Here is a 27968-nt window from a genome sequence, read left to right on the forward strand (position 1 = left end):
ATTATTCGATATTTTCGGTCAAAAGTCAACGGTAGATACAGTGGTCCACATTTCAAGTGTTTGGAGGCTTGAACAGTTTTAGTTGGATTCAGACAAGTTTTGGCCATAATGTGTTAGTGTAAAATTGTATCTAGTTATATCAATTGCTTCGTAATTTGTGTACTGGAAAGTTAAATAATCAAATGGAATTTAAAATTGAGCTATACAAAAAGTAGGCGTGGTTCTAGACCGATTTTTTGTTTTATTTTTGGATTATCTTCAGGTCTGTGCTTAATATAATAATTTTGCAATTGTAACTTTAGTGGCATAGGAAGTATGTAGATTAAACCTATTAGTGGGCGAGGCGACACCCATTTTTTCAACACTTTTAGCCCACAATCGGTTGATCGGCAATCCACAGAAATTAGATACTATATCTTATTTTAGTGTTTATCACTTTGAACGAGCGGGCAATGGCGTTTTATGACATCCATCTAAACTCACCCGAAAACACGTTTAACTTTTATCAAGATATTTTATTTTACCTTGTCATCCTGCACGGATTATTTTTCTATATATGAAGAGTCATTCTTTTCGAGGTTCTCTACTTAAAAAAAAAACGTAGTAACTTAAAATTCAATAAAGATTATCTCTTCGAAATGTTGGCCGCAGCTACGTCTCAGATGGTCCATCCGTTGAGTTAAATTTTCATGACTCGTTCGAGCAATTCTACTGGTAACTTGCGAATGATAGGCGTGATGTTTTGCTCCAAAGCCTGAATCGAAGCTGGATTGTCCGCATAAATCTCGCCGAGATCACGAACTTCAATTTCCGGCAATAAATAGTCGGTTATCATGGCGCGATAACAGTCACCATTGACGGTTACGTTCCCACCAACATCATTTTTGAAGAAATGTGGACCGATGATTCCACCGGCTCACAAACCACGCCAAACCGTTGTTTTTTCTGGATGAAATGGCAGCTTTTGAATTCTTCAGGTTGTGCTTCGTCCCGATTGCGAAAATTTTGCCTATTTATACACCCATTGGGCCAGAAATGAGCCTCATCACTGAACAAAATTTTGAAAATATCGGATCTTCTTGGAATTTTCCAAGAGCCCATAGAGCGAAGCTGATTATGTTGACCAAAAGTTGAGCGAAGCGAGCGAAACACATTCTTTACAGAACGGGATTTTCGTAATAAAGCTGAACGATTTCCAAGATAAAATGCCATACAATACTGAACAAAAATAAGATGACAGCTTGACACGACAAACGTGTGATCTGTCAAAAAAGGCTATTGAAAAAGTACCTCAACTTAGATTACCCGTTATGTTGTATTTTATGACGAAACCTGGTAGGCTACATCAACATAATTTTGTTTTGTTCCAAGACCTGAAATATTCCTATAACATCCATTGCTTTGATCAGCCTTTGAAAGCGCAAAACGGGATCTGTTACCCTTAAACTCTCAGTAGCAGAGCTGAATTTGATTGATATCACGCATTGCCGTATAACAAATATATAGGCTCTACGGTAAGAGTTGCATTAGCTATTTCGGACGGAAGTAGTGATATACGACGACATTGACATAGTTCAGCGAATTAAAAGATAGCGGCTACGCTGGCTAGGTCATGTTGTCCGGATGGACGAAAACACTCCAGCTCTGAAAGAATTCGACGTAGTACCCGGCGGGAGAAGCAGAGGAAGAGGAAGACCTCCAAGACCGTTGGAAGGACCAATGGAAAAGGGCCTTGCTTCGCTTGGAATATCCAATTGGCGCCACATAAACGAAAAGAAGAAACGATTGGCGCACTGTTGTTAACTCGGCTATAATCGCTAAGCGGTGTCTACGCCAATTCAGAAGAAGAAGAAGTAGTGATATACCAGTAAAACTTCAAGTTTGGTACTTAGCACAGCACTTAAACTTTGTACTTAGTAATAACATCTTCTACACCTTTGCAGATTAAGAAACAAATATCAGTTCCCCCTAACGTATTTCTAAATGTTTTCTCGTACAGCAAGACTCCTTAAAGGAGAACTCATTATGGACGTGAAATTTTAAATTCGGTTAAGTCCTGTACTCTGCGCTTACTGATTCCGCTTTAATTTCCATTTAATTTTCCATTCTCGGTGCTATTTGTAAAGACTTTAAGTCTCTTTAATTAATGCACCGAAAACTAAATGTGATATTATTAAATCCATATAATTTGTAATGCGCAAATGTAAATGTTATTATTTAATGCAATACTACTTAAAAGATTATATATTAGTAATTCTAGTAATGACTCTGCCTTCTGCCTTGTATGTACTGAAACCAGCAATGTTTGTTTGCTTTTAGGGAAATATTTGAATGAAATTGCAGCAGACGCTCTTCCGCAAAATTTGCAGTACATTCCCATCCATAGTAAACGTAAGCCGGCTTATATCACATACATACATACCTACTCACACACATATTAGCGCCTCTATTTATTAATGAGCAGTGAGTGCTTAAACCAAAAATCTGCTTAAACAGTTTGAATGGATGCGAGTATAAAGCAAGCAAACTTAGAATGTTAAACGTAAATATTTACAGATGGACCTTCGTGCGCTCTGCAGTTTAGCTCGTGTAGCTGCTTGCGGATGTCAGACCTTTCTCTCTGGCTCCCGAGTGTTCCCAGTTTCACGAGTGGCCTAATCAATCATGTGCCTGACATTTCATTCGTACGAACGGCTCGGCCGCTGAATGAAATTGGCACTTTAATCTCGTAAATGTATAGAATAAATTATAAAATATGAATGCATTAGAGAGCTTAGAGAAAATACCAGGAAGGCTACACTGGTCAAATGTCAAGGGCAACTGAATTGCAAAGCAAGAAGCGGCTCGGCGCTAATCCCAATATGGGAGGGTGTCAAGGGATATTTGCTGTGAGGAGCGTAAGTGCCCGGCATGCTTCGGTTCAAGCGTATGTAATCGTAAGGCGTAACAAACACTCCAACAATTAATCATGAAATAAAATGAAAACGAAAATTTTGATTGATGAGCGTAAACACTGGGAAAATATGGCAACATTGCATTGAAAGCGCAAAGCAATGTGCTGAAAGGAAAATAACAAAATAAGTCTTACACTTTTAGTTGCAAACATCGACTTATTGACTGAAAAAAATCTGGCAGCTTAACAGTGTATTTTTATATGTATGTATACTTGTATGTTAGAAGAATTGCCACTTCATTGATGCTTAACACTCTTAATATTATTACTCTTTTAAAAAAAGAATTTATATAAGTATGTATGAATTTATAACACAATATTAAACAATGAGCCCTAAGCTTTGCTACAAAAGAAATAATAATAGCAATATTTGAAGATAGAGTAGATACATATATAAATAGAGTATACAATGTGAATTTTGGCCTATTATGCCTTCCCATCACTCATAACACCTCATCCATCGAAATGCTTTTAAAGTAGCTAAACAAGACACTTTGCTCTGTCTTCTGTGAGTCTCTTATTATTGTTAGTACAATTTTTTATAAACTTAAAGGAAACTAAGACCTGTCGTAGCAACCCAAAAGCAGAAAAAAATAAAACTTCAGCGATCACACATCAAAGACTACAGTATCGATTTGTTGCAGGAATTTCATGCTTCATGTGATTGCGGTTTCGCTGAACAAATAAATGAATAATATTCCTTGAAGTATTTGCATTTGTATTGAGAGTTGACCTGTTCAACTTCAAAGTGAGATTTTTATTAAAAAGGTATTTTCTTTGTCAAAGTAAAAGATGTTCAGTCAAGCGAGAGTGCAAATAGGAGCACAAGTGCATTCAAACAAAAACTAATTGCCAACACAAGCGTTGGCGCAAAAAACTCTTTAAAGTCGTTAAAACTTTAAATGAAAATGAAGAAAAAGTGCAAAATTTTTCAAAATTTTTATTTAGTTGAAAGTGTTTTATAAGTACTCTGTTAATATAATTATGGACACAAAACTGTCAATGTCATCGTACAATTACTCTCTCGGCACAGCATTTTCTTGTTATACGAACAAGTCATGCTTTTGCATAATGATTTTAGCTTTGTCATTTATGGGTCATGTTGTCCATTAGTAGGGACGAACCCTTTTTATAATTATAAAATACTGGAACCTATTAAATTTTAATATGTTATTGCTAGGCGAAATTCTGAGTGTTTTCTCGCATACATGAAGCATACACATCTACACTGTTACAAAAAACCGCTAGCTGAAAGAAACTGCCCAAGTATACACAGGCAGGAATTTGTTTAAAAATATTAGCATATTCAACAATTAATGTCACTTCACTCACTAAAGATCGACACGTACTAAAAGCTACTTTATTCAGACAATAGAAAAGGCAGCACCAAACCAGAATAATAATAATTGAAATTATACTATTATATAATATGAATATTCTTGTACTTGTATATGTTGTTGGCATTTATTATTCATGCTAAAACTTGAGCAAAAGCTGAAGAAGTCATATTTGTTTCAAATACAGTCTAACAATACACAAACCATCACAAAGTGACGACAGTTATATGTACACGACTCAATTAAAACAAAATAAAAATGTAAATGTGGCATTACGTTGGCAAATAGTCGAAGTAGTTCGAAAAGAGAGAAGTATTTGAACTAGTATTATATTAATTTGGACATCAAATCGGGGTAGTAAGGCACATTAACATTCGGCAACAACCATTCAGCGGACTGCCAAACGATGTATCAATGTTTCATGCCAGATTAACCATTTAAGGCATTTTCGATACATGTAACGGGATTTTCAATAAAAGCGCTAAAAAAGTTTTTTTTTAATAAAACCAAAACAGTTTAGAATATCAATGAAATTCTTTATTCCTGTGAAAGTAAATTTGATGCCATTATGTCTGGAACTCGATTTCCTTTCCATGGCCAACACGGGCATGCTTCCAGCAGTCCAGACGCTACACCCAATTTTCGACGATTTTCAAGCATAAATCGGTCGATACTGTTGCAATTTCACGTTCGATATTCGACGATTAATCGTCGCTAGCTTATTGGCATAGACCACAGACTTGACGTAGCCCCACAGGAAATAATCTAACGGCGTCAAATCGCAGGACCGAGGTGGCTATTTGACTGGGCCATTTCGTAAGATAACAACTTTACCAAACTTGGTTAAGTTAATCGATTTTGATATGTGACATTCGATGTGTGTGCCGTCCTATTGGAACCATATATTGTCCAAGTCCATATCATTCAATGAGGACCAATAACGCATATTTTGATTATTGACGAAGCCATTCAGCCAGAAATGAGCTTCATCGCTGAAAATGATTTTTCGATGAAAATCCGGATCATTTTCAAGTTGTTGCTCAGCCAAGTTCAGGAGTATACAACGATTCTGGTAGTCAAGCGGCTTCAGTTCTTTCGTCAGTTTGATGTAAGCCAAGATATTTTCGCAAAACTCCCCATAGCTATGCCCACCGCTTAAGAACTAACACTTGAGAACGACGTGTGAGAGACTTGCGTCTTCCTCAATTGATGCACTAGCGGCAACAATAATCTCGACACTACGGGCACTTCTTTGTCTCATTAGCACGAGAACATTTTGTACTGTACCTGTGGATGCAAATTTTGCCACTAGACACTCAATTGTTGATCTGACACAACGATTATGATGACCAATTCTTCAATTGAGAAAATATGTCTGTTGCAATCGGACTCAAATAACTGGGTTGCTTGGTCTGTTAGAAATGATTTGTCATTAAATCTCAAAATGAAATAAAGTACTATTTACTAGAGCACGTCTTTAACTTTGTTGGTTGGAGAGTTAAGCTTAATTTTGGTCTTTTTTATTTATACTATAGTCTTGAAAGCAAAAGGTATTCTCAATTTTATTAAATGTTGGTCTAAAGAAATACCCATGTTACTAAAACTCTTTTCCCAACTTTGGTTCGACTTATATTGGAATATGGCTCTGTGGTATGCCACCCTAGTTACCAACTCCATTCTGACAAGTTAGAGTCGGTTCAAAACCAATTTTTCTTTTCGTTTTAGAGGATTTTCAATTGGATTCTAGGTTGAGTCTTCCTCCAATTAGCAGTTCTCTTCTCATGTTTAAAGTTAAATTTAATATCACGATTCGTTTTGCTGAAATCGTAGTGTTTCCATCCGAAACTATTATTTTTTTGTTGAGATTACGTTATACATTCTTTCATATGATTAATATGGCCTATTATTTTTATCATGACTGTACAAATCAAAGAAAAATTCATACTCAACTAGTTAAATATAATTCGTTTGCTTGTTCGATTATATTCGTGGAAATACAAAAAGTAATCGTAATTGCAGCTAATAGACCAATTAGGTAAACAATCAACTGGTGAATTAGGTGTATTGTTGGTCAACAACACAGCTGGGTGCTGCCTGCTGTATTGTAGCAATAAGCCATTACTAACGAGAATAAAGTAACAATTTCATAGCGTGTTTACACTGCGACAGTTTTTGCTTCAATTAAACCTCTTTTCAAAGGACTTCCAATTTGTTTTCAAGCATTGAGTCAAAGGCACATATTTATTTTCATTTATGAAATCACCCACAACCAAACCGAGAGGCATCTGGCCGAAATGAAATCTTCAGCGAAGGTGGAAATTGCCAATTTTCCAGTAGAGCGACTGCTGCATGCTGCCAGCTGCCGAAAGCGAAGATCATAAGCGTGATAAGGAAAAATATAATTAAAGTATAAATGCTGCTCTCACCGGCGACCCTGAGGTGCGCTTCAGCGACTTCCATTTCACTGTTACTAACTAACTGTTGCATATACTTCTTAACCAACTATTGGCACAGCTTTTACCCTCTCGCAATGATATTCGACCAAGCGGAAGTTCCACTCTTTCATGCTTACGTACATACATACTTAAAAGTAGGGCAGATTGCCGCCTCATATACATATGAAGCTTCTTTATTTGCTTTTTGAAAATCCATATTTGCAGACGACGAAATCAGACGTTTTAAGTTAGATAAAATGATGGACTGCTATATGTAGACCTTTGTGAAGCCATAGAAAAGAAGAACTCGCATGTTCCATTTTATAAATTAGCAAAACACTTAGTAGCCAATACAAATTTGCATAGACATTTAATTTCAACTGCCGTCAGTATATACTCCCAAGTGTTTGAGTCTTGACTTCCCAACCGCGGGACCGTCAAGAACGAAGTGTTGAGTTGTTTCCACATCTTATTCTTCCATAGTGCTACTGGTACGTTTCCAAACCTTACAGCGGATGTGGCACAACTAGGGGAAAGCCAGCCTTACTGAGGGCAAAGACTTCACTGGACAAGCTTTCTCCGAGCCCAGTTATCTAGCAGCAAAGCACAAGAAGCTGCGGGAGCACCGACCCGCTCCCATTCTACCGACAGCGGTTCTAGAGTGCCTTTTCTTGCTAGCTTATTAGCTTTACAACTACCTACCATGGTCCCACGCCCATACCAGTCTTATCACAAAGACACTCAATGCTTTTGATAGCGAGGTTAGGCACTCCTCGACCAACCCTGAACGCACTGTAAATGAGTTCAAGGCTACACTCCGGAGCAGCAGATCTACTGCTACCTTCTCACCCAAAGCTCCTTCGTCGTTATATGGGCAGACAAGGTGCCACCAGAGTTCGGATTCGCGACTCCATGATCTAAGTGATCCGGCATGAAGTCAAACTGTGTGAGGATACTTGTTCGTTTAAGAACCCAGATTCTCTGAGTCTGATACCAACAATCACTGCCTTACACCTTCGAGTTTCATTGAAAGTGTGGTCTCTTCCTGAGTCTTCCACATTGAAACATAAAGACTCCTTGCCCACTCCTTGACTCCAAATTGCCGCAAAAAACAAGAACATATTCACTTGGCTTTTAATTAAACTGAAATGTTAACCGAAACAACCTTATAATATAGTCCGATATTAATATTAAAAATGTTCTCTCGAATGTTTCTCTACATATATACGTTGAGTTGACGTTCGTTTCTAAATTCACTAGGACTGACAACCGATCGTAAAGTTTACAAGAAATATTATGGATTCACATAGAACACCGACACTTCTCAATGGGTAGATGCATTAGTGACAGATCCACCAAAAAATTCGTAAGATTTGAGATTTTAATTCAAATTCAGAAGAATTTACGAAGCCACAACAATATTAAAAATAAGTTGAAAACAAAAATTACCCAAGAAACAAATGCTGAATCCATCACTGGATACATTCACCTTTGCATAGTGTTCTCATGAGCTTCCATATTTTCAGCACTTTGAACTTATATATCTCCTATGCAATATTAGTTGCGTTATTCGAAATGCTGTATCTCATCAACGACCCTTTTGAAGAGTAGGTCAAACTACAAAACATATCCATTCATACTACGGTGCAACTTCTCATAGAAACGAAAAGTTAGTAATAAAGTATTTTTAACTAAAATTTCATTATGAGGCAAATTTAACCACTGAGTTTTTAGTAGTAACTAACCTGAATATATAAATTATTAAAAATTATAAAACAATACCTGAGATGAATATTTTATGAGTGTCTAATTAAAAAAGCAACTTGAATTGTTGAAATTCAAAAGCTAGCTGCGTTAGTGCTGTTTTGCGCTCCAATTAAAATACGTACTTATAAATTTTTATGAGGTAATTTCTAAGTTAAATGCGAATACATGGATATATGTTTGGATGCAGCAATATATGTGTGTATATGTACATTAAAGTGCTCGTTATTTACCAATTTGATGGTAGGTTTTTTGGCACACGTCTCCCGAAATATCAGTTTTGGTCCTAAAAAATACGATTCAACATAATAAGCTCTTTATTTTCAATTTAAACTGTGTCCAAATCATTTTACCTTTTCCTTATATTTAACATGCGATTTTTTTGATCTTTTGCAATAATTTTTCTCTCCAAAGAAAAGAAACACACAACTTTGAAACAAATCTAAAACAAAATTTTCTGTTCTAAACAAAAGGTTTTAATAATGTTTTTCATACAAACATTCCATTCAAAGTTATACGTCATTAAAATTATGCATCAAATGAACTGTATGCATGTGGTACGTACACCATGTCGTATGAGCAACGCAGCACATACAAATCACTTGCATGCGGGCTCAGTACTTTTGATGTATAACTTAACTGCGTATAACTTTTAAAAGAATTTTTTATGAAAAAAATCACTTAGACATTTTTTGTAGCGAGATTTTTGATTTAGAATATTACTATTTCAAAGATTTCGATTTACTTTCCTAATGCAAATTATCGGAAAATCTCATTAGACAGAAAAAGTCTGCGTATATGCTTATATCTTCTTTTCTTTTGTTAAATACTCACTTGTATATACTATTTTCCAGAGGATAAACACATTAAACGCTTTATTGCTAGTTTATTGTATAATCTCATATCATTTAAAGCAATGAAAACCTGGCAACATTGTTTTATCAATAAATTTGCAAAAAATAATCATTGGCACCACAGAAAATGTCTGCGTACAATTAGTGAAACGGGAATTACCCACGTTATAACCAAGTGTAAAAGTATCGGAAAGTTATAGCTTTATTTTTTATTTTTTTGTGAAAAAAGCAATTTTTGTTTTTTTAAGTTCGAAATTAAATTCAGAATATACAATGTCTGCTAAAGGCAAAGAAAAAAGCCCTCTGAAAGACAAAATAATAGTTCAACTCCATTAAGAAGCAAAAACAAACCGTGAAATGGATCGGATTGTTAGAAGAACAAATTCCAATATAGAAAAGGTGATTAAAAATTACAAAGATACCGGGGATTTTACTTCTAGGCGCCGGGCGACCAAAAATGCTGACCGAAAGTGAAACACGTCACGCTATGCAGAGAGTGAAGCAAAACCTCCGACTTACTGCATCCACAATTGCTGAAAATGTTAAAGCAAATGTTTACAAGTTTTTAGTGAATAGGCAAAGCGTATTTTTTCTTAATTTTTCTTTCTTTTCGTATTATTGCTTTCGCAAAAGAGCACTAGAACAAGTGCTAGTACTTTTGGCAGAACGCTATTTATGCCAATGAGAGCAAGTTTTACGCCTTTGGAATCAAGGGGCGTTGCATGGCGAAAAACGCGCACGGCACTTGACAAGTAAAATTTATGCCTACTTTGAAGCATGGTGGTGGTGGACCACTGATATGGAGGTGCATGGCTAGTAAAGGTGTGGGCCGAATGGAATTTATAGGGCCCACTATGGACAAATATGCTCCATACCTCAATATTTAAAAACAAATTTGAATTGGGTCTAGGAAGTGACTACTATTTTCAAGAAGATAACGACCCGAAGCATAGCGCAGACATAGTTAAGCTCTGGTTACTCTAAAACAGACGCTTACAAAAACAAAATCAAGATGGACAAGTAAAAGCTGTTAACTTCGGCTTCACCGAAGCTAATATACCCTTCACAGGTGCATTTCTTTTAGTAACTATGTGCTCAGTTTGTACGGAAGCTATATGCTATAGTAAGCCGATTTGAAAAATTTCTTCTGATATTACATTATTTCTATAAACAATAACTCATACCAAATTTCGTGAAGATATATCGTCAAATGTGAAAGTTTCCCATACAAGCTCTTGATTCCGATCGTACAGTTTGTATGGCAGCTATATGTTATAGTGGTCCGATATCGGCCGTTCCGACAAATGAGCAGCTTCTTGAAGAGAAAATGACGTTAGCAAAATTTCAAAACTATATCTTAAAAACTGAGGGACTAGTTCGTATATATACAGACAGACGGACGGACAGACAGACGGACATGGCTAAATCGACTCAGCTCAACATACTGTTCATTTATATATACACTTTATAGGGTCTCCAACGCTTCCTTCTGGGTGTTACAAACTTCGTGACAAACTTAATATACCCCGTTCAGGGTATAAAAATAACACTGACACATATACAAGTATATACCTGATATATATACATATCGCTCATTTGCATAAGTCAAAAAAATAGATTTGCCAGAAAACGCGTTAAAAGTTTTCAACTGACAACCTTACACGGAAAACAGTATCATATTCTCTTCTCACGGAGCATGTATATATGAATTTTTCATATAAGTATGATAATATATAATATAAAATATATATATATATATATATATATATGTGTACGCAATATCAAAGATGCTGAGCTAAGCTTCACTGTGTTAATAAAATGACGAGCAAAAGAATATTTGAGAAATAAAACCCGAAACTATAAAATTGCATAAATGGATCAAGCTGCAAACTGCTGCACAACATCATGGCCTCCAGTAAGGGGGTGCAAACTCATAATATGCATCCATCAATTTGCATTGCACGTGAAAAATGGCATGCTGAATAAAGACGTCAGGGAATTCACAGAAGAGAGAAGACAAGAGGGTGCATAAATTCGAGTCAAGCAAAGATGAAATAAAGTACGTAATAAAATGCTAAGAAAAGCGAAGCAGGCAAACTGTGCAGGTGTGCGTAGTTTTGAAACGAAGCGAATATAGCTGAGGTATCATCTTAAATAGAAGAGCGATAAAATAATGCAGCATTTTGCTAACCGAATACGCGACTGAAACTAAATGCTATGTTTTCCTGACACAAAGTGGCAGCTTTGCATGATTGCCAACAAGCCACGTGCATTATGAGCATGACACACACATACATGTATAACACTGCAGAGTTGCCATAGTGCAAGCAACGCAGCGTTGAAATTGAAATATAAATAAAATAAATGATTGTGCAAGAGGTCAGCGGAGAGTGAGGCGATGGCGAGAGTGATGTGAATATTATGACAAGACAATAAAAAAGTAAAAGAAGAAGCAGCATAATAAATAAATACCGAAAGTCGACGTCTTTTGTGGACATATATGAGCGAATTTGCATGTGACCCAGATTCTGCCACGCCACCAGAGTCCAGCAGGTCGCTGCAGTGTATACAATGCCGCTGGCAAAGTGAATATTTTACTTAAGTAGAAAAATGAAAATATTTTAAAATTACAACGACCAAGTATTCAGTCAATCATAGCATGTATGTGTATATAGCATGCATTCATACATACATATGTACATATATACAGCGCACGTTTGTTTGTTTAGGTATGCTCCTATGTCAATAACGCGCGTACATTGGATTTTGGCCATTGTTTGTCTAGAGTTGTCTGCATTACAAATCCACAAATCCCAACTGATCCAATTGACAGACGATAATCGATTGATAGATTTTATTGCGCCCCACGCTGCTCAACCGCACCACCGCATGCCCACCAAATGGCGTTGCGCTGCGCCGGTTTGGCTCCTCGAAAGCATTATTTATGTATTCATATTCATTGGCAAATTTGCATAAGTTGGTACGTCTTGCGAACATTAAACTGTTTCACCCCAGTTTCGAAAGTGCAGAAGGCGCGTCTGGTGGGCGGCATACGCTTAAAAACGCTGATACTACCAATCAACTTTAACAGCCCCAAAGAAGGGTTAGATTTCCCTCTTCGTGCTATGCACTTGCAACTTTGTGGTAAGCATGCATCTATAAACGTTTGACTACAATTTGTGGTTTAACAATTTCCCTGCTGCGTTTTGCGATTTCCATCGTTTCCTTGGTCGTGCGGCGTCTGCATACGTGGTTTTGCGGGCTGGTGGCAGCAATGTATTGCTATTTGCTTTTGGTAGCAACTACGTGCACACATATGCTGGCAGTCACAGTTTGGTCAAAGCTCATGCACACACATATTTTTTATATACTTTAGCCACATGCGTGCTATAAATACCGAAATGAGGGCGCATTTGCCAACCATTAAGCGAATTTGTGGCATGGCTCTTAAATAACGATATTCTTTTGTTGTGCCGCAGTTGCAAAAAGGGTGCAAAAGACAGTATTTTACGAATACACGAAAGTGTGTATTTATATAAACCAAAACTTTCAGGCTTCTCAGCTTAAATAATCGCTACCGACTTTCTTTATATTAATGATATACAACAAAATATTTTCCTAGAGCTCTTGGAATGTTTTTGGAAAACAATTTATTAAAGTCATAAATTTTTCATAATAATATGCAAAGAATATAATAATTTTGTTTCTTTGGACACAAGCGATCATTAAATCACTCATAAGGTTGCTGGCAAACTTAAGTATCGCTACGTTACTGGAATGCTTTCACTTTTTTTTTTATTTGGTCTACTTCAAAAGTTTATCACTTAGTGATAATAGTCAGGCCTTCACGGCCTTTCAACTCCTGGACGACTTTAACTTTAGAACTGGTTTTTGAGTATGTTGAGGTGCCACACATCAGAAATGGCTGACGGGCTAATGCGCAACCGCCCCGGGCCCGTTAAAACCACGGTAGGCTTCAGAGTACGTTCACCTCTCATCGTCGTTAAGTTATCGCGGTAGGTGTAAGTTGAGACAACTGCTTCTTTAGGCTGGTCGGCTCTGAACGTATTTCCTCTTAATAGCTTGACGTACGCTCGGCCTCGTCACTGAGATAACTGTAAGACCATTAAAGACTACTACCTTTCCGGGGGACGGATAGCGGCTCTGAAAGGGAAACCTTTTCACATAGACAAGATTAACAAAAACACAAACGTTAACGGAAAAGTGACGAAGGGAAGTGAAGGGATATCGAAACCAGTCAGTGACAATAAGATAAGGGTAGCCGGTGGAAACCAAGCGGCAGGTGACGTGGTGGCGGTTGAGTCTTCATACGAGCCAAGGGAGCTAAGGGTGGCACAAATCCGTTGGAATATAGGAGCAGTGAGCTTCTTTACGGATGGGTCAAAGCTTAGGGGGAAGAGACGTTTACTGTCAGGAACTCTTTATCAACTCCAGCTTCAGCCTTCCTGACTATTTCAGTGTCTTCCAAGCCGAGGTTGCCATTAAGGTAGCAGTAGATCTGCTGCAGCGGACTGCACCTCCTAGAAGTGAACATTCACTCAGATAGCAAAGCGGCGTTACTAGTCTTGAACTTATTTACAGTGTTTTAAGGGTGATCGAGGAGCACCTAACCTCGCTATCAATAGCGTAGAGTGTCTTTGTGATAAGACTGGTATGGGTGCCGTGCCATAATGGAATCGCAGGAAATTGTAAAGCTGATGAGCTAGCAAGGAAAGGCACCCTAGAACCGATATCGGTAAAATAGGAGTGAATCGGTGCTCCCGTATATTCTTGTGCTCCACTACTAGATAGCTGGGCTTCTCGGAAGCTTGGCCACCATCGGGTCTTTTGGGCCAAGATTGATCGCAGAAGATCTAGTGATATCTTTGGCCTCAGTAAGGCTAGTCTCTCCCTAGTTATGGGGCTATTAACAGGCCATTGCACTATTAACGACCATGCTAGAAGGTTGGGAATCTTACCAGATGTAATGATTTGAATGAAATGATAAATGAAATCAGAACAAGAAATCAGAAGAAGGTTTGCAGAACATCTTACACAAAACAAATCACATCAACTCAACTCGATTGCTGGAACAAACTTTCTTAAAAAATACTGTTTTTGACTTAAGTGATGCTGTTGCAAGCCAAAGTAAAGTCTCTAAGAGAGACAGAAATTCTAGAAACTCGTATTCTATATATACAAAACAAAGGAAGAATATAATATAATATATAGAACTGTATAGAACTTGCCAGTAAAATTCGAACATCTTTAGTTTCATATAAAGTTTTTGCAAAATGTCGAAATTACATTATAAAAGGAAGGTTAGAATTTGTTGTCATCCGATTAGAAAAAATCCAATTCGAGAAAAAAGGAGTATAAATTTGGTCATGCTAAAGTTCACTGACCCGAGTACTTTGGTACTACAAAAGTTAGAACAGGAAAATATCTTTCTTTATTTCACCAATTAAATACTGTTTTTAGACCCCAAAGTGTATTTGAAGCAAAAACACTTTCGATTTTTCGAGGATCCCAGACCCTTTAATGAAAGGAATTGTGAACATATCTAAACTTTTCTGAAACAATTCACATGAATCGAATAGTCCGATAACGTTAAAAGGAATCAAAAATAACTGTCTTTGAGGGTTCAAGAATAACAGTAATTTCAAAATTAGGTTGCTCCCTAACTTCATATCCATTGTAACTAGCTTTTCGCTCCAAATAATAGATAGTCATTCGAAATCTGGTGTATTTTCAGTAAATGATCCCGGCATAAAGCTGTATGCTTTGTGGCCAATTTCTTAAAAACAACACATAAAGTGTCTCACACTCCAACAAAGTCATAAAATAAGCTAAAGCGAAATAACGGCACACTGGGAAAAAATACATCGCTCATTAAGTGCGCACCCACAATATCGACGTAGAATACGGAAAAAATAAACAGGCGAACCTCAAAAAAATGCCTTCGGCAAATATTGCCACACAAAGTAAACAATTAAACAACCAACAAACCATACAAACCATACAAATACTAAACAAACGCGACACCAACAAATATTTTTAGGTATTTTCGTATATGTAACTGTTGCTAACAAAACTGTCAGCTGCTCTGCTTCTCAGTCCCGAAACGGCAGTCACATTTCCGAGACTTTAGACGTAGCTTTGCTTTCCGCGTAGAAAATGAAAGCCTTTAAAGGGAGACATATACAGATGGCATGTGCCGCCAGGGCAATTTAAGCCGAAGTAACTTGGAAAATATTACCGACTAATAGGTGCAGCAATTAGCAGACAGCGCCACACAAATGTAGGTTAATGAGCAAGAACGGGAGCAGTTAGGAAGTGGTCTTGAGTATGCGATGTAAGTGCAGGCGCACGAAGAAAATATGTTCTGTACTAAATTTCGCTTAATTACCGCTGCGCAAGCTACATATTTACTTGTGCGAAAGCGCTATACGCGGAAACATGAACATCCTCACTCATGCGTGCACAACATAAAGAAATGTTAAGCTTTACAAGCACATACACACTCATTTACACGCTTGCAAGCACTCACATGCTTCTTTGAAAAGTGGCCCTCGGAACTTTTCGCTTAAGATGCGCTGCGGATTTAGCACTCAAAAGTGTTGCATCGAACACTTACACACTCAAACACAAAGCGTTTACGCAAAGTGCTGAATTATGTGTCGCATGAATTATTGTCGCATTCGATGCTGCTGAAGCCACGGCATTCTATAAAACTTCATTGGCATTCCTGCCCGACCAGCATTAACGTATTGTTGTCAACGCGAAAACTGCAAGTGGCATTACCAACTAACAATAAACTCACGCGCACCAGCAAAATGCATAAAAATATGAATTGTGTAGCGCAACAATATGGTGCACTCGGGCGTATACGCAACATTTGAGTGTTTACAACAAAGACGGCTCATATTCATTATAGTTTGTGTACAGACTTACAGGGTGGTTTATGAAGTGGTGTGTTCTCGAAATATTGAAGAATTGATGAAAGAATAAAATTTAAGTATTTTGTTTGTATCCTTGATAGTTCCCTAAAGTTAAGGAATGACTAGCTCAACATAGCCATTGAAGGCCTAAATCAATCTTAAATAATTAGAAAAATATCGTTCTTCTATGACACTGCACCAAAACTATTAATGATGTTCAACCGAAGACATATATATGGATTTTACTAATTTACTAATGCCAAAATCAATATATTTGTCATTTGAGAGAAATGCAGGTTACCTCAAAATCCAAAAAGCTGCCGTATAAAAAGCAAATTTTGAACTCGTAAATTTCATTTTAAGCAATAATAACAGAAATAGGCTACCTCAAAATCCAAATCGACCTTTCATTTTGTATCGATGGTTGCTTTCAATAAACCGATATATTCAGAAACATATTGTATATTGTGATATATGTTTTTTAAAGTTTTCAACTACTTATTCTAATCAACCTGTAGACTGCAGAGGATAATTATAAAGAATGCCAAATACATATGGTAATAGGTAGATGGGTCTTCCTGCTATTTGACACCAACTGTTTAGCATTTTTCATTAAAAATTTCACACAAAAATTTTGAGCGCGATCTGTCAATTGTTTGTTTACAGCAGGTACTTAATTCGGTACACGTCTGTAGTGCTTTGCGATTTTTACAATGGATAAAAATATCGAACAAAGAATTTTTCTCAAATTTTGTGTTTCTAACCAAATTTCGTATGCGGAATGATTACGAATGTTGAAAAAGGCTTACGGTGATTCAGTTTATCAAACACAAAAGCAAGACAAGCAAGTCATGCCTCGTTCTGGACGACCTTCGACCTCTTCAACTAACGAAATTATTAAAAACACTAAGGGATATGATGCTTGAAAATCAAACAAGTGTTAGACAAATGGCAAGAAAGTTTGACAAGTCTAACGAGTCCGTTCGAATGATTTTGGTGAATATTTTAGGTATGAAATGCGTTCTTGCTTGACTCGTTACGATAAAGCTGATTTTTTTAATAAACAGGTCCCTTTGGACATGCTTGATCGTGCGAATTCCTATCCCACATTCATGGAGAGGATTAAAACTGCCAATGAGATATGGGTTTATGAGTTTGACATGCAAACATATCAAGAATCATCAAAATGGAAAGAAAAAAACGAGCCAAAACCAAAAGACAATACACCAAAGCCACTCAAAAATCAAGGTGATGGTTACTGTTTTTTCGATATTCGTGACAAACGGTCAATAAGGAGTTCTGTTTAGCCGTATTGAGGCCTTTGCGTGAGAAAACCCGTCGAAAACGGCCGGAATTTCAGAAGAACCATTCACAGGTTTTACACGATGATAATGCATCATTGCATTGCGCCATGATTGTGACCGAACTTAAAGCCAGAAAAGCAACGAATACCATCGATTCAACGAACTGAAATTTTCGCCTCTTGGAAGCTGTTTTCAGTCGATCGAAGAGATAAAACAAAATTCGCTGAAAGCCATCCCAAAAAGTGCTTATGAAAAGTGTTTCGAGAACTGGAAAAATCGTTGGCATATGTGTATTACATCTGGTGGGGATTACTTTGAAGGCAACAAAATAAATAATTATGTATTTACAAATGCCGGATACTCCACTGTTACAATGAATAATAACAAAAACAGTTTTAACTCGTTTGCTGGGTCCTTTTATGAATATTCTGGGAAAACTTATCACAGCAATCTATATATTTTTTAGATCATTAGATAGTAGAGATTTTAGCTAACATAAGGCCCACTAATTTTTTGAAAAAAACCTGATATTCTGACATGAGCATTTTTGTTTGAAAATTAGGGTAGTTATGATATTAAGTCATAATAAGGGCAAAAAGCAAATATTAAAGAAAACGCACAATTTTTTGCGACATAAAAAGTATGTTTTTTGAGTGGATAATTTTTCGCATAAATTTTGATGTTATGTGAAAAATGTGTGATCAAAAGTTATAGATACTTTTATTAGCAACAACTTTTCCACATAATTTTTTTCTATAAGACTCGTAGTTTCGCCGGAAATCCAGACAAATCGTTTTTAACCATTAAATATGCAACAATTCCCTCCCCTTCTTCTTACCGACTACAGATAGCCGTAAATTATTTCATTATTTTACGTTATAGCCTTTCAACTGAAGAAGCTTTTATAATCACTTTCCTTTGTTTTAATATTTTCTCAGAAAATATATGGACATGCTTTCAATTGTTCGTGAGAAAATGCAACTAAGTCAAACATGAGAAAATATGTAAAGAACGTATTTTGGACTTTAACTACAAGTTCTTTTGAAATTTCGTTGCAAGTGGTGGTAGTAGAACACATTTTATTCTACAATAATAGCTGTAACTCATTTATTCATTTATATGTTCTTGTTGTATGTTATGTAGTTTGGTGAATTAACAATTTAATTTTAAAACAAAACCCAAAAATAGTTGTTAAAATTCTTAAATCAATAAACGAGATATAACATTATTTTATGTCGAATTTATGTAACTTTTTTTGCTTTTTATTTGATCACGGTTACGATGTTTTATTTTGCATTATTTGGTTAGTATAATTAACCAAGTTTTATTAAGAAATATATTTTGATGTAATAAATAAATTTGGTTTGCACGAAAGACAGATTTTAACATGTTTGATGTCATAGAAATATTTCATATATATTTGATTTATACAGAATCTTTAAGAATTTTTACTTTTTATTTGAAAAAAAAAACATTAAATAAAGTAAATTTAAAGAAATATACTTACTTCTGTCGCAAAACAAATAAATTTAATAAAGTTTGGTAGTGCTTTGCTGAGAATGTCTGAAAGATAAGAGGTTAAAAGCAGTTGTTAATAACAAGTAAATTGACAAAAGTTGCTAGATCTTAGATCTAAGCCGTTCAGATACACTGTAAATAAATCGATAATTAGTATTTCTTGTTTTAGATAACCATACTTTTGACATATTTATTTTTTTTTTTTGCAATATTTTTTTATTTATTGCTATTTTTATTTTAAAAACATCACAATAAATTATAAAATCTTAAATCTATTTAAAAACCAGACAAGTTTTGAAATATTATATTAATAAACTAAATTTACCATGAAAGCCTGTATCAAACAATTCCATTGGATTGCTTAAGAACCAATCTGCCGTCAGCAATTACTTGATTACCTAACCGACAGCACTAAAAAAATCATTTAAAATAATTTGAGAATTAGGCACGAATAACTTTAGATAAATTAACAAAACCTCCGCACTTGCCACCCTAAATTAATTACTTTAAATTTACCACCGATTTTACATACAATGTTGTGCTCCAAACAAGACGCGCCGACGCAACCAAGCGTTACCTCAAAAAACGTACAAATTTCAGTATTTAGAGGATTACGAAAGTGATTATCAAGTGTTTTTAATTCATTAATTTCATTATGTTGCAGCTTAAAAAGTGATAAGCAGGCCATAACTCACACGAAATTCGAGAGCAGCCGCTCGACTGTATTAAAGTGCAATTACCCATGCAGTGAGCAAAAGTATCGCATATAGTACACACGTATACATAACAAGGCATACTCGAGCAGCACACACAACATAACTGAAAAAGTGAAAGGAACAAAGCACATAATGATGCGGGTGCTGGCACATAAAAGAATGCTTCAGTTTAATTAGATACAAAGCCAAATAATCACAGGCGCTTATGCCACACTACACACACACACACACATACATACATGCGCGCGTGAATGAGCCTTACGCATCATTATCTTCATAAGTGTGCGCTGAACTTTATGAGTGGAAATGAAAAAAAAAACGTGCTTAAATAAGGTGAAGGTGAAATCGGCAACCGAAATGGTCGTGCACGCAGACACTTACATACATATACACCTGCAGATAATGAGAAATTCTCAACGATAATATTCTCTACCTTCTAGCTTCCATTTTTGCCTGATTCCGTATGTTGGCAAATACGATGGCAGCAGTGAAGCTAATGTATTTCATAGTGACTGTAAAGGCATCAACGCTTCAACGGAAAGTATGTTGTTATTTTCATTTCATCAAAAGCGGCAGACAGACTTATATATGGCTCATGCCAAATGCAGTTCACACCCAGTAAGAAAAATTTGCCAACGCCTGAAACAAATTACTTTTTTCCAGCTGGGTTAAACTTGTTTGTATCTTACATCAGCTTAAAACTGCATGGCTACAGGCAATTGTGGCACGCATACGCACACAGCTGTATGCAAAAAGTCACATTTCAGCGCCATTCAAGGTAAAGACAGCACAATATTAGATAGCGTTTGCCTTGAAAGCTTGTTTGCACGTATGGGTGCTGGAATTCTCTTTCAGATTGCGCTTTAGTCGCCGACATATTAAGCGTATTTGTTATTCTCAACATTCCAGCTTGTTGCATGCGCAATGACTTCTAGCTGTAGGTCATGTCCGCACACTTTGCTGTGTAAAAGTGACAAGAATCTGAGTAATAACGCAGTTATTTTGTAATCCTATTCGATTCACACCAACTAGTTATGTGTTAATTTATTATGTCGGTGCAGATATGTGAGTGTGCTAGTGCAGTTAACCTTGTCGTGGCAATCGTTCAGCTGCACAATTAAAATGTTACGTATACGACAAGGTGTCCACTATTTACACCAGCCTCATGAAGGCAAGAATGCATTAAATTGTTTTGTAATCGGGAGCTTTTGTAAACGTTTTAAGAAATTTTAAAGCACGCTGAGTATATATTATCTTTTATGAACACTTTCTCTTTTGAGACCTCTAACACTTGGTGGCAGGGAGTTGGAGGTATCTAAAGAAGTCAAATTCCTAGGTCTTACATTAGACTCAACCTTACGGTGGAATAAGCATGTAGAATTAAGTCTGTCCAGAGCCACCAAGGCACTCATGAAATGCACACGCCTAGCTGGGACTGCAAGCAAGGTATCATCAGGTAGCTGTATACCAAGATCGTAAGGCCTATTGTCAATTATGCAGCGGCTCTCTTGCGTCTGAGCTTCAGGGCCAATGTTCACTTGTCCAACCGCAGCAATTTAAGTCATTAAGTCAATTAAGGCAGTATCAAATGATCAAGCAGGCATCGAAGCATACCATACCGCTCATAGGAACAAACTTTTTTAGCAAAGGAAAGATAATATCGTCTCAACAATAAAGGTCTTAGGGAAAGACATACTACTGGCCCTTCTTCCAACAGACGGCGTGACGAAGATTGTAAACTTCGTAAAGAAGTTTAAAGTTGGAGTGATTCAACGCTTGATCTGCTCCTGAGCGGCAGCACTATCCAATAGTACACTAACGTCTTAAAAACAGTGGAAGGCATTGAAGCAGGCATTGCGGGACCGTATACCCAACTATCCATACCAATGGGATGTTTTCTGAGCATCTTTCAAGCAGAAATCTTTGCTATAAGTCATATCGTATTAGTGGAGGAATAAAGATGCAGCCGGCAATGAGCTGGCCAACGAACTAGCCCGCTCTTCGGCGGCTTCCAGGATGATTGCGCCAGAAACAGTCATTGTGGCGGGGTCTCACACCATAGAAGAGTTGATCCGCACTAACGAGAGTGTGGAAAGAGAACTGCACTGACAGCAGGCAACAGGAATGCGTCATGCCAAGTTAATTTTGAGAGGTTACAACCTAGCAAGGTATATAGATATGACTAATCTCCCCCCAGACAAAATCCCTCCACTTGTCGCGCTCTATACTGGGCACTGCAGGCTCAAGAAACACTTGTCCGACATGGGCATAGGCTCTTATGCAAACTGCCGACTTTGAGACATGTATCCGAAAAATCCAGAACATCTGATTCTAGATTGCCCAACAATTTGTAGAAGCAGGACAAAGGCCTTTGGATCCATCTAAGTGGACAGGGATAACATCACCTCCAACACGTCCAACAAGATCCTGGAATTATTCAGAGTGCTGGACTTTTGTGACCATATGTGTTATGGGAGAGCGCACAATAGACCACAGATGGCAGTGCAAAACCTCAATTATTTTCTATTTATGTATATATGATTCGATAAAAGGTAATACAAGTTTTATATTTCAAAAAATACTGACCCGAGTTTATAACGTCTGTCATACAACTTTACCGACAAACTTTATGCAATGAGAGGAAACCGTAGATGAAACCAATATTTTTGCTTTTTTTACGACCTTATATATCATAATAAATAATGACATTTTCAATAATGTTAATTTCGAAGTTCGAAAAAAATTTATCGATTTGAACACCAACTTCGAAAACCGGAAAACATTTTGTTAATTAAGACTTAAACTCTCGAAGATATCCATTTGGTCTCTTTCGCAAAACAAAAAATTTGATTTATATTTGTGCAATATATTACTGTTGCAAAAGCGATTATATTCAAGCAATATAAGTCACACAATATTGGCAAAAACTCAGTGTTGATTTCGTTTTAATTTTAAGATAAACTTGGCAAACCGCACCGATGTTATCCACCTGGCATTTATATGACCCGCAATCGCATTCTAATTACAGCTATTTCAATAAAGTTAATAGCAGGCAGTATTCAACTGCAAATAGCGCACGCTAAAGTCTACTATGCGATTTGATATAATCAAAGCCGATCAAAGGCGCTGCATTAAGAGCTTTCGCAGCACTGTGTGCTCTAATCCAGCTGTAAACCGAATATCAATAAATATGGAATTATGGCGTAGGTGCTGTACTGTTTGGTCGCTGAATCAAATGATTTCGGAATTTATTGTGCAATTATTTGAGCTTGTGCTGAATCAACAGCGGTAAATATTTGAAGTCGAAAAGAGTATATTTGGGGGTGTTTTAATACGTGAGTCTGCCTAATCGCACGAAAGTTGGCATTTTAACCCACGCCCGCAAATAAACAATAATATTTAAGCAAACACAATATATTCATTTGAATAGCAGCGGCATTGTACTGAGAGATTATATCTAGTAACTAATTGATAGAAAAAATCAGCTCTGAATGAAGGCAAATTGTGTGTTTGTTTGATGTACGTATATTAATGTGTCCGTTATTTCCTAAATTGATTATTTTTTGCAAACACTCCGTGGAAGATAAAAAGATAAACCTTTCCACGAATAATGCCTTTAGAATATGTCACATGCTATGGTCAAAAAGTGTCTAAATTCAGCAAAAAGTGTTCAAGAAATCGAATATGTGGTCCACAGTATCTCCAGTTGACTTTTAATTGACTTGACTTGAAATTCATGGAGTATCCTTTCGTGAGAGTAGTATGTCTGTGCGCTGCAAATGAGTTGAATCGGGTCAATTCTTCCCTTAGTCCCCATATACCTAATATAAAAATTTTCGAACCTTTGGGTGACTTTATACCGCATATATCGGCCAATATATGAGTTATCTTAATAAAATTGAGAGAACGTGCTTTTATAATAAAAATATATATTTTTGCTTAGAACGAGTAAAACCTTTTCTCACGATTTTATTCGCCTTAGATCCCATATAACTGCAAGGTAGTAGGCATTTTCCTGGCTTTCATTCTTGCAATTTGCAAGAGTATGAAATGTTCGGTTATACCTGCACTTAGCTCTTCATTACTTGTTTTTGTTTTTTATAAAAACTTTCCTATAAAATTTATATAAAACTAAAGACAACTTTACACTGTATTCATGTAGTACACCATGTCGTATGAGCAACAATAATTGTAAAAATCTGTGGTATGAATGCTCTGTACATACATTTGATGTAAAAATGTTACTTTATCCGCCGCTTTGAAAGGAATTTTTTATGGAAAAATCGAATTCTGCATTAGAATTCACATTTTCAAAGCTGTGGATTTAGTTACAAAATATCAAAAAATTCCATGTTAAATTTGTGGGAAAAGAAATATGATGTAGGAACTGTTTAAATTGGAAATAAAAAGCGTGTTTATGTTAGATAATTTTGTTTAGGACAAAAACAGAAACTTAAGAAGTGTTTGCAAAAATATTATATGGGAAATAAAAGACACATTAATGTACTTATGGATGAAATATATATCTATATAATAATATATGGATCTATGTATCGGGCTCGACCTTATGAAATTGATTTAGTATATATTATGAAATCAGTACAACATAAGTAATAATGTTGAGCCAAGGAAACCAGAAAAGATGATCCGGTGAAGTTTGCATATAATAAGGGTGTTGTCATTTTTCAGAAAAATAAATTCCAAATATATGGAAAATGTTTAGTAGGCATATTGAGGAGCACTTAGATAAAAATTTATTTTTCTAAAACATCAAAATTTAAAATTTAAATATTTATTTGAAACGAAATAATGTACAATATTAAAATTGTGTATAAGAAACGAAAATAATTTTAAACAGTTTTAGGCAGAAGGTTTTGAACAAAGTTTACCTGGAAACTGGAGTTGCCAATAATCAGAGTTTGCCAAACTGAGAAATTGCTTAGTTAAAAACTATAGGGTGTTTATAAAGATTATTGCTTTTTGAGTAGATGTAAAGTAAATAAAGCGCTAAGTTTATATATATATGTATGTATTTTTCTCCACAACTAACGTTTTCAAGGTCGGTACACTTCATAATTTCAAAACTACTACACCAATCCCTCTGAAATTTTGAAAACTTTTTTCGTATATATGGTAATTTACAAGGTAACGTTATTTTAAAATTCTTTACAACAGCGCGCCAGGTGCTTGTTCCTTTCCGCTCCAACTTGAGATTTCAAGTGTAGCCAGGTCCTTCTCCATTTGGTCTTTCCAAAGAAGAGAAGGAGGTCTTCGTCTTCCTCTGCTTCCCCGGTGGGTACTGCGTCGAATACTTTCAGAGCTGGATTGTCCATGCCTCTGCACCACATAGCAGGACGTGGATGATGAGGGACTTATAGAGTTTGGTGTTTGTTCGTCATCTAATTTATTAATATCTTTTATTTCACAACAATAAGTTAGCCTGTTTTTTCGGATAAAATAGCACTTTTCTCTTTAAAGTGTTTAAAAAAAAAAAATAGTTTACATGATAAAAAAACTTTCGATCGTTATATCTAACGAATGAATACTTAAGCTAAAATTTTCAATATCCAAATTCGCTCACCACAAATTACTTAAACACCAATACCTACATTATTAAAAGCTACTAAAGCGCTATAAATCAATAAATTACTTCAGAGGCATTAAATTTCACACCTATGATGATACAAGAGAACTTTATAGGAGTCTGGGTCAAAAATTTTACAATGACCGTGTCACCGCCCACATTCCAGTGAAAAGCCATACCTCAGGACTTACTCGACCGGTATCGACCAGACTTGATATATAATTTTTGATATTCCTATGCTCCAGTGGGCAAATAAACGAAGTCGGGCTGCGATCACGCCTACTTCCCAAATAACAAAAATTTGAATTCTATGTGACTATTTTACTTTCCAGATCGCAAGTCAATCACCAATGAATGTACCGATATAAAACTTGGTCCGAATAATGCTCTTAAAATAGGCCTCTTTATAAGCAAAAATTTTTTAAATAGGACCAAAAGTATTCCCGTCTCCAGACACTGAATATGTGGATCAATGTTCAAATTGCGAACTTTTTATCGAAAATATCCGTTATTATATGAGATATATTATGGAAATTCGAAGATAATCCTTTTCTAATAATAGTATGCCTGTATGTCAAAATGAGTTGAATCGGATGAATAATTTTTTAACCCTTATATACATATGTATGTACCTGATAAAAAGATTTTCGAACTTCCTGTTAACTTTATATCGCATCGGCAAATGTGTGTGTGTTATTTTAACAAAATTGAGGAAGAGTGTTTTTCTAATAAAGGGTTCCTGGCTTTCATCTTGGCAAGTTGCAACTGTTGGGTTATATCCGAACTTATTTGATTCTTACTTATTTTATTTCTGAATACCTAGCACCAAGTCATATGAGAGGCATCCCAAATTAACATATTTGCAATACGTTCCAAGTAATTGCTGTCATTGCCGCTTTTTTAATATTTCCCCACAAAAATTTAATAAAATATTCTTCAAAAGTCATATCACTGGTTTTTAAAAATCGATTTTAACCTTTTTTTAAATTTAATTTTTTTAATTAAAAAAAAGGTTTTATTTTTCTTTTTCTTATATTTGAGTAAAGCTTTTATTATTTCACTTAGATATTTATTAATTAATTCTGTAATTCAAACTTTTTATACTCTAAACCTGCAATTAAATATTTTAATAATTTCATCGAATTCGACACACTGTACATTATAGTCCTGAGTTCACTAAAAATATGTTTACAAAACAGTCGCGCAGATTTCATCTACGAAAATTCAATAATTTTTATTGGAACAAAAACATCGTCAAGTACAACGAGCTAATAATGCGAAAACCCGAAGGAAAAACACGCCAAACAACAATATAAAAAGAGCGATATTGGGAATATTTGTTTTATGCAAAAAAGGTGAAAACGTGTTTGTTAAGCGATTCCACATTGTTTACATTTTCATTATTACAATTTCGACATGTTTTTCGTAGAAAATGAAATAAATCTGTAACACTGCAATAATGTACCAGCCGAAACAGCGACGAAGATAAAAGAGTTCACAGCTAGCCGAAGCCTTCACCTTTGCGCGTCTATTTGTTGTCGATTTTACCCATTCACATATATACATATGTATGTATGTATGTTTTTTATATCTGCCAGTAAATGCTGTTAATGCCTTTTAATGGAAAAATAAAAGGCCGCTTACACAAATATGAATAAAAATCGCAGAGCAAACGCCAACCAGCAACACTACTATTTACCGTTTAGTAGCCACATAAATACACGCATTTATAAATTTTTCTATACACACTGCAGAGGGGCGGAGTTGCGAGCGGCCTGCTGGAGGGAAAATTATATTTAATGATATTTGCGCAGAGATTGTTTTTGCCGCAATCGCTCGCTCCGACGCTTATCAACCGCAGCTGTCTTAAACATGCCCAACAACAGCAACAACTAAATCACACACATACACACGCACAAACTTTTGTCGCTCTTTATCGCTGTCAATCAAAATTGATTGAATTTTTTTGCGGCCTTTTCTCCGTTTTTTGTTTGTGGCCCCCGAAAATTTATGTTTTCCTTCGTGCCACTAAATTACATTTTTTTTGTGCTGAGATAAACATAACACAGTGACGTCACGTTGTTGAGGCCGCAAGCCGTAATGAAAATGTGGCGATAAATATTTTCGGAATTTATGTACTCCCAAGTGGCTCATCGAGGAAATAAGCTTAGAAAAATGAGGTTTACTAGTTGGCTTTGTTTTCAACATTTCTCATTCGCACAGCTCTGCTGTTGCGGGGAGGGGTATAACTGATACTGTCCAACAAATTTTCCGTGCCTCTTGAAACAACTTGTTGAATCAAAGCATTTAGATTTAGCTTGCTACTAGATTATGGTGAGCATATGTAGATAGATAAGTGAAATATTTAATATTAGAAAATTGATTGTTTTGTCAAATATATCAGAAGATAAATACTCAAAGTTACAAATGTTAAGCTAATGTTGACATTGGCAGAATATAAAATTTGAAATATGATAAGTAGTTAGGTTAAAAATACCGTTATTTAACATTTCAAGCTAAAAAACAATGGCTTTCTATAGACAAGTGCCAAGCACAGACTAT

The 27968-nt window shown here is 36.0% G+C and overlaps 1 protein-coding gene across 1 annotated transcript in view; it reads right to left on the reverse strand.

The window, feature by feature from the left end:
• LOC126758104 (sex peptide receptor) overlaps window positions 1–27968 on the reverse strand; it is a 122826-nt gene that overhangs the window by 75954 nt on the left and 18904 nt on the right. Inside the window, exon 2 of the mRNA XM_050472136.1 lies at window positions 19096–19151. The gene's annotated coding sequence lies outside the window, so the exon portion shown is untranslated. The remainder of the gene's footprint in view (window positions 1–19095; window positions 19152–27968) is intronic.

The sequence above is a fragment of the Bactrocera neohumeralis genome, chromosome 5, assembly GCF_024586455.1.
Source record: "Bactrocera neohumeralis isolate Rockhampton chromosome 5, APGP_CSIRO_Bneo_wtdbg2-racon-allhic-juicebox.fasta_v2, whole genome shotgun sequence".
NCBI classification, from domain to species: Eukaryota; Metazoa; Arthropoda; class Insecta; order Diptera; family Tephritidae; genus Bactrocera; species Bactrocera neohumeralis.